Source organism: Schistocerca piceifrons, chromosome 2 (assembly GCF_021461385.2).
Source record: "Schistocerca piceifrons isolate TAMUIC-IGC-003096 chromosome 2, iqSchPice1.1, whole genome shotgun sequence".
Lineage (NCBI taxonomy): Eukaryota > Metazoa > Arthropoda > Insecta > Orthoptera > Acrididae > Schistocerca > Schistocerca piceifrons.
In genome coordinates, this window is record NC_060139.1 from 564,157,273 (window position 1) to 564,165,658 (window position 8,386).

At 38.4% G+C, this 8,386-nt stretch overlaps 1 protein-coding gene across 1 annotated transcript in view; it reads left to right on the plus strand.

Moving 5' to 3' along the window:
* Positions 1-8,386, plus strand: part of LOC124777471 (phospholipid-transporting ATPase IF-like) — a 442,189-nt gene that overhangs the window by 431,729 nt on the left and 2,074 nt on the right. The window lies entirely within an intron of this gene.

Sequence of the window (8,386 nt, forward strand, 5' to 3'; positions counted from 1 at the left end):
ACTGCTTTAGCTCCCCAGCTCTTGTGAGTGTCTGGATGACTACTATGAAAATAAACTGATGGTCCATAATAAATAATTTTTCAGGTTAAGTAACTGTGGCAATATTAAGTAATGTCTAAATCACATTTCATTTTTTCCAAAAGAACTTTGCTGCTCATGTAGAGCTGCAATTTGAAAACTGTGGTTGTAATACATATGCACAATAAGTTTAAGACCATGAGTAGTTTTGGCTCGCAAGTGACTCTCTTTAATATATGAGAGGACGTGAGGGAGAGAAAGGAGGGGGGGGGGGGAGAGAGAGAGAGAGAGAGAGAGAGAGAGAGAGAGAGAGAGAGAGAGAGAGAGAGAGAAAAATAGGCATATAGCACATACATTGTTAGGTATTGATTTATGTTTTATTTGTCTTGCCTCCTCTGTAACGTTACGAGCCATTTCGCATGACCTTGACTTTGTTCACTGATAAACGTGTCAGTGCCATCCTATATTTTTATTTCAGTTTTCCAATTACATGCCACTACAGTTCATCATACAAACACAAAGTACCAAACACTTTGATTTATTTTAATGAAATACAGCAGCAGTCTAATGCAGCTGATTAGTACCTCCGGGTTACAGAAGTTTTAAAAGCCTAATATCCAAACATGAATTGAAGGATAGCAATGTCAAATGCCCTGTCTCGCGTCTCTCGAAAGCATTTATCACCTACTATTTTATATTAAGATACACACAGGCTTTATTTTACTAAATTTTCAGCTGTGTATGATTTGCATTTTGCTCCTTAAATTAAACTGTGTAAAGTGAAGGATTAAGGAAAAGAAACCAGGCCACTTCTACAACTAGCAGTCCCAAAAGACACCTCAGCTATTATTTTAACTTTATTACACTGGTGTTAATTTCTAATTCACTGTTAGAAATGTAGAGCAGACTCCCCTGTACTACACTAGTTATTTCAGACTGATTTGTTCTTACGATTCATTTATCAATTACTGAAGATTTTGCAATTTAGTGTTATTAATCTTAATTCCCTGAAGATGATTTCTATATCAGCTTTCTCCAGTACATAAACAAATCCTTTAAGTATAACTTTTGTTGCGAGAGTGTAAGACCCAATAAATGAAACATCCCATTTGTCTAGTTCAAGAAAGACTGAAATTTGTTCCCTGTTCTAGGTGTAGATAACGAATAGTCAAGCTCCAAAAATGTCAATTCCCTCACTTTCCCTGCATTAGTCTGAATCAGTAATGTATGTTTCATAAGCACAGGAATCATGCACACAAATTAGTAAAAGCTATACTACTCAACTTTAAGTGGATCCCATTACAAAGCATCGTGCATCAAAAAAGCAGTAACTTCCAGCACGATTGGACAGATTTTCATTACGGCTCAGTAATTATGCACACTAAACAGGAATGATAAAGTGCTGAACAGAACTGATTACTCTGAATGTTACTTTGTGAGTCTTCACTACAATCATCATCTCCAGAACTCCTCTAGTGGCAGCGCTGTCTTTGTTATGAAAAATTTTACAGATTTCAATCTTCATATCAGATATTTCCCGTTCTTGCTAAACAATTACCCTTTCACCAAGTCTTAAACAGTGGAGAACTTAACAGGTGAGAACTTATTCTAAAGTATTTGCCTGGTTCCATCTATCTTCCAATTCAGCTTACATTATTCACTTTTGCTTAAGTCTGTGGAGTTCCCATCATGTCTTTAACATGTGGAGCAGTTTCTTCACAGCCACCAAACATACCCACCCTTCAAACCCTCCTGCTTCTAATCCAACCACATAAACAACAACTACTAAAGATCTGCCTCATGCACAACCATCTGCTTTGCCCAGTGATAGCCATACCTTCATGTAATCAAAGCAGATTATTAGAGATAGTACCACTATCAGGCTCACAGTCGCATGCGTGAGCCATTACGTAATCTGTCAACCTTGCTACAACTCCTGTGTAACATAATGTAAGAGTAGCACCACAAGCCATTGCCCATTTGCATGAAATGCTCACTGCTAAAGTCATAGTCAAGATCAATCTCTGCTACCCACAGCACCACAAAATTACCGAACGTAGTTGCTGCTCCAAGAATTCTGCAATCGGTACATTATAGTGCCACTTATTATCAAATACAGCTTAATTATAGACATGATATGCTGTTTGCCATTATGATTTCACAATAGTTCTGTGCACTGTCAAAAAACAAAGCAAAACATTTACTACAAACTGCAAAAAATTATTGGACGTAGCACCGAAATAGATGAGCACCGCACATTTTTAACACGTACTATAAATAATCTAAAAGCAGCAGTGGATTCACCCAAACTAATAATTAAAATATTTTCTACACCAGTAAATAAAAAAGCTAAAAAGCCTAAGACTCTCCCAAAGTAATTTCATCTAATCATTTCATTCACCATTATGAAACACTAAAATTGTCTTTTGCATTATGTCCTCTGCAACAGAGTTCATGTTTATCTGTCTTATGGTGTGTGATGTAAGATTGTCCTGACATTCTATTGGATGGGTCCATTCCAAGGACAAAAAGCTTAATAAAAATTGACAAAAGTATTAATAATATCCTTAACAGCAAAAAAACTGCCAGCTTCTGCAGGGTCTTCAGAGGCAACTTGAAAATGCCACCTACTGAAAATCACTATCTGTCAGCAATGAGCGTGTTGGAAATTTGCACATATCACTTAACAGTTTCACAGTTTTGCTTACTGTTCAGTTTTCTGCAAATGAATAAAACACAAAAAATTTCATCTGCCAAAAAGAAAACAGTACTAATAAGCCAATATATATATGGAATAAAAGGATGCAAGAGTAATAACTTATTCTTTGTAAAATAGGCCAAAAGCAAAAATATACATACTAAGAGTTCAGGAGTGTTGGTGTTCAAATCTTCTCGATTTAGTTTTTGCCAGAGTCTCCCTCAGTACCCGAATGGTCAGTGCGACAGTCAAGTTCAATTCCCAGTACTGCCATGGATTATTCATTAATGGGAGTACTGGAACTGGGTCCACTCAGCTTACTGATGCCAGTTGAGGAGCTACTGAAATACGAGCTTCGAGGTCTGGAAAGCTGGTGACCGAGAGTGTCATACTGACCTCATAACCTCCATATCATGTCCAAAAGGCACAATTGGCAGAGGATGACATTGCAACTGGTTGGCATCACATGGGTCTCTGGGCTTCACCACAGTTTTTAGTTCGCCCTCCCCAACTACTGCCAGTTCCTTGGACAAGACCATAAATAAATACTTTATCCATATTTCTGCAGCTTTGTTGTCAATGGCTTTTTATCAGTGGAATGTTAACCTCTTATTCTTCCTAATTCTTCATTCTTCAGTAGCTCTACAGCCCTTGGTGAGCCTTGGCTTCTTCAACAATATTCCTCCACACTTCTCGGTTATTTGCTGCTCTTTTCCACCCCCGGACTCCCATATTGCTGATATCCATTATTACCTCATCGATCCATCTTCTTCTAGGTCTCCCTTTTCGCCTAACTGAATGGATCATACCTTTCATCATTTTCTTTGGAATTCTATCCTCTGCCATTCTCCCCAAGTGTCCTAGCTATCGTATTCGCTGCGATTTAACAAATTTTACTATGTCCCTGCCTTGTATTAACTCCTGTAATTCAGCATTATAGCGTATTCTCCAGCCTTCTTCCTCCCTTATTGGCCCATAGATTTTGTGTAGTATTTTCCACTCAATGCTTCTTAGAGCATTTTTATCGTGTTCTGTCAACGTCCATACCTCTGAGCTGTATGTGATAACTGGGCGGACTAGGGAATTATATATTAGCAATTTAGTTTTTCTTGTAACAAGGCTACTTTTGAAAAGCTGCATATTTGCAAAGTAAGCTCTGTTTCCTGCTTGTATTCTTTCCCTTATAGCCTTTCCAATACTGTTATCATTTGTTATTAGGGCTCCCAAGTAGTTAAAAGAGGACACTCCATTGAAGCATTTCCCATTGATGTTTAGGTTTTTAGGGGTTCTTCTGGCCTCAGATTGTGACATTACCATATATTTTGTTTACATTTACTATGAGGCCAATTTTTAAGGCTTCTGTTTCCATTGCCCGGTATGTTTCTAGGAGTATATTGGTATTTCTTCCTACTATAGCAATGTCATCAGCGTATGCACATATCTGGCTAGTTTTCATAAATATGGTGCCTCTTTTGTTGATTTTATTTACTGCACTATGCAGGGCAATGTTGAATAGGACAGTGGAGAGACTATCCCCTTGCTTCACACCTTTATTAAAGTCAAAGCTTTCACTTGTTCTGCTAAGGACCTTTACTTTTGCTCTTGTCTCTGTCATTGTCATTCTGATTAGTCTTATTAATTTAGCACATATACCAACTTCTTTCAGTACTCTGTATAGTTCTTGCCGATTTATGCTGTCAAAGGCTTGTTTGAAATCGATGAATAAGAAATGCAGATCTATATCATATTCATAGAACTTTTCCATCATTTGCCTTATCACAAATATTTGATCAGTTGTTCCTCTGCCCGGTCGAAAGCCACACTGATATTCCCCTAGTATGCCTTCTGCACACTTCCGTATCCTTTCGTTTAATATACTTGTGAAGATCTTATAAGCTGTTACACCTCTATAGTTTTCACATGCTGTTCTGTCCCCTTTCTTATAAATGGGGACTATTATTCCAATTTTCCAATTATCTGGCATAGTTTCTGTTTCCCATATATCTGATATTAATGTGTGCAGTTCCTTTATTACAGCCTCACCACCAGTTTTTATTAATTTAGCAATTATGCTGTCTTCCCCAGGGGCTCGATTGTTTTTTGACTTGTGCACAGCCTGGGAGACCTCTTGTAGTGTTGGTTTTCTTGCCTCATTGGTTTCATTGTCTACTTCCAGCTCCACTCTTCCCTCCTGTGCAGCTGTCTCTTCATCTTCTAGGCTGGTGCTTAGTGTATCTTTGAAATATTCTGCCCATCTTCCCACTATCTGTTCTTCCTCCCTTATCATTTTCCCATCTTTACTGGAACAGGCCATTGTTTTTGGTTGGAATCTATTCTTCATTTTGTCTATGGCATGATAGAACTTTCTTATTTCACTCTGTTCCTTTAGTTCTTCTAGTTCTTGAAATTTCTTCTTATTCCACTCTCTTTTCTTTCTCTTGCACAGTCTGTTAGCTCTTCTCCTTAATTCTCTATATTGTTCCACATTATTTCTGGTTTCTCTCTGTAGCATTTTTGTTCTTGCCCTGTTCTTTTCCTCTATTGCTGACCTGCAATCTTCATCAAACCACTCCTGGGTTCTTCTGTTCCTTCTTATGCCTATTATTTCCTCTGCAGCATCCTTAATGGCTTTTTCAAACCTGTTCCACCTTTCATCTACTCCTACTGTGGTCTCTTCATTGCTCAACTTTCTGCTTAGTGTTACTTGGTATTTTTTTATTTCATCAGGGATGTTCAGTTTGTCTGTATTCCATTTCATCATCTTTCCCATTCTGTTGCCATTTCTTAGTGACAGTTTCTCTCTCAAGACTGATTTTATCAGAAAGTGGTCTGAATCATAGTTTGGTCCTCTGCAGCTCCGTACATCCGTAACTGACGTGGAGTGGCTTGCAATCACTAAAATATGATCAATCTGATTGACTACTCCATTGGCTGCAGACTTCCAAGTACCCAGATGGATCCTTTTATGTGGGAAGCAGGTACTTTTAATAATCATATTATTCCTTGCTGCGAATTGGCATAGTAAGTCTCCATTCTCATTGTTTTCTTCATGTAGTGAATATTTTCCATAAACTCCATACAGATGTTCATTCCTCCCTATTTTTGCATTAAAATCTCCTATTACTAGCATCAGGTCATATTTAGGTACTGCACCGTATACTTTTTTCCAAGTCTTTGTAGAACTGTTCTTTAATTATATCCTCTTTTTCCTCTGTTGGTGCATGTGCATTAACTATTGATATATTCCTAAATTTACCTTTTAGTCTGAGTCTGCACATCCTTTCATTTATGGGTTCAAATTCTAGAAGGCTTTTCCTAACTTCCCTAGTTATTATAAACCCTGTTCCAAGTTGGCCTGTTCTTTCTTCTGGTCCACTATATACCAATGAGTACTCAGGTTTATCTATCTGCCCATTCCCCTGCCATCTTATTTCCTGTAGCCCTACAATATCATATTTGAATTTTAAAATTTCATTGGCTATTTCTTTCATCTTTCCAGGCTGAAGCATTGTCCTCACATTCCATGATGCTACTGTTAGATCCTTTATCCGTTTCCTTTGCCGGGGTTGTGATACATGCTTTCCATCCAGTTTCCGAGGCTTCTGTTGAATTTCCGTAATATTCTTTTTTTTACAGTATGGGGTTATTAGCCCCATGCCCAACCCCCAACCTGGAGGACCAGGATTTGTATGAGGTTTACTCCTCTAGGGAAGCTGGCTTCACTACGCCTCTAGAGCCCTCACTGCCCTATGTTGTGGGACACACTTTGTCTGGCTCCTCTGTCGGGACCAGTCCGGCTTGGGAGACCCTGCCAGTAGCTATGCTACCGCCAGCATAGCTCTCGACTTCACCGAAGCACGCAAACCCTCCCGCCCGGCACTGAAGGTGCCTACTATAAGGCGGTGTCCGCTGAGAGGGTTCTTCCTAATTCAAAGAGAGTAAATTGGTATCTCATACTTTTCTTTTCGTCTCATTCACACATTAGGGCATGCCTCTCTTGGTTCTGGACTTGGTATGACTAGTCATATATGTCAATGTTAGAACTTTTAGTCCATAAATCGTAATGTTTCACTAAAGTATATCACCACTCTCTTCATTTTGCCAAGCCTGTTGCCTGCAACTGCTACTGACTAAGTTGCACATTCCAAAACAATTTTGCTTTAATTTTAACTGCCAAACTGTTCCTAAGACAATTTGCAAGTTTTCATTGTCTGTATCCTATAATCAAAATAAGTATTAATATCAATCATCCTTCAGCCATGGTGCTAAGCCATGAGGCTTTGTAATAGTGCTCTCATTCTGTCTGTATTAACTGGCAGAACAAACTGGTTGCCTGGCCAGAGTGGCTGGCAGCACTGATGTTTAGCCCAAGAAGCAGGGAAGAGATGTAGCAAGAGTGTATGCTCAGTTATTTTACTATTGAAGCTCTGTCACACACTTACACATCTGGTGGGTACTCATTTAGAACGAAAACAGAACGTACAGTATTTCTCATCTTAGCTCCTCACGACACTTCGCTGGCAGTATCCATACAACTACCTTCCACAGTGATGTCGCTATTTTTCACAGCTTTGTTAGTTGATTTGTTGTCTGCTGTTTCAGTCATGGTTGATAATGCCAGTTGATTCTATTATATTTTCAGTTTCTTCGTCCGTCAAAGTCTCTCTTCCCCAGTAGTTGTCATACACTTTCTGGAAGTCTTCTAATGTCACAAAAGTAATAATGTCACAGCAGCAAAAGCAAACTGGCCACATAGTCTAATGTTAATGCTTTTTGCTAGTAATGTACAGGCCCTGGATTTGATTTCTGATTACCACAAAAATTTTTTGTGGTGGAAAGGTTTAGAAGGAGGTTATCTCAGCCTTGTGAGGGCAACATAAAATCTACTTTAATCTACTTTAATATAAAAGCACCAAAGTTGAAAAAAACATTAAAGTAGCGTTATGCCGAAAGAGTGAGACGCTTAATGTTGTATTACGATTTCAGATATTATTTGTTGCAAAACTCCAGACCAGTTCTACAGGATTTAGGACTAGGTAGTATGGAGGCAGTAGGCACGAAACAGGTTTCTTGCAAGATTTTGTCAGCAGAATAAAGAGGCAAATTTTGGTGCTCCTTAACTGTCAAAAGTTTGGCTTTACTTCTCTCTTTGTATTTTTAATTTTGTTCTGTCCATTTCTACATGATAGTGTTATAGTCATAGAGGAGAAATGACCACAAAACAAAATTCTGCATTCACAGTAATGAATCATTACCTGGCACTGTAGTTTCACAATGCTTCCTGGGCACTATCACTATGCACAAATAAGTAAATCACAACTGGACTGCATAATGCAGATGCTTAATTTTTTGTAAAAAAATTAATGTATTATGCTCTTTTTGCAAGTATGTTGCCTCATCTGCATTTAATTACAGACTCATGCAAGTGCCCTTTAAAATAATATCCCATATAAGGAACAGTTTTCTCAGAGTTTCTTTGCTAGCCTCGAAGTCCAGTTCTGAGTGGCAACAGTTCTGAAGTTTGTCTTAGAACTTGCTGTGTAATAATACATTTATCTATACACTTAATAAAATATAAACTGTGTCATTTCATTTGTTCTGCTTTGGGGCAGGCACATGAATCCTGCTCCACTCCACGTAATGTCCCTCGTTGCAAGATTTGCATACCAT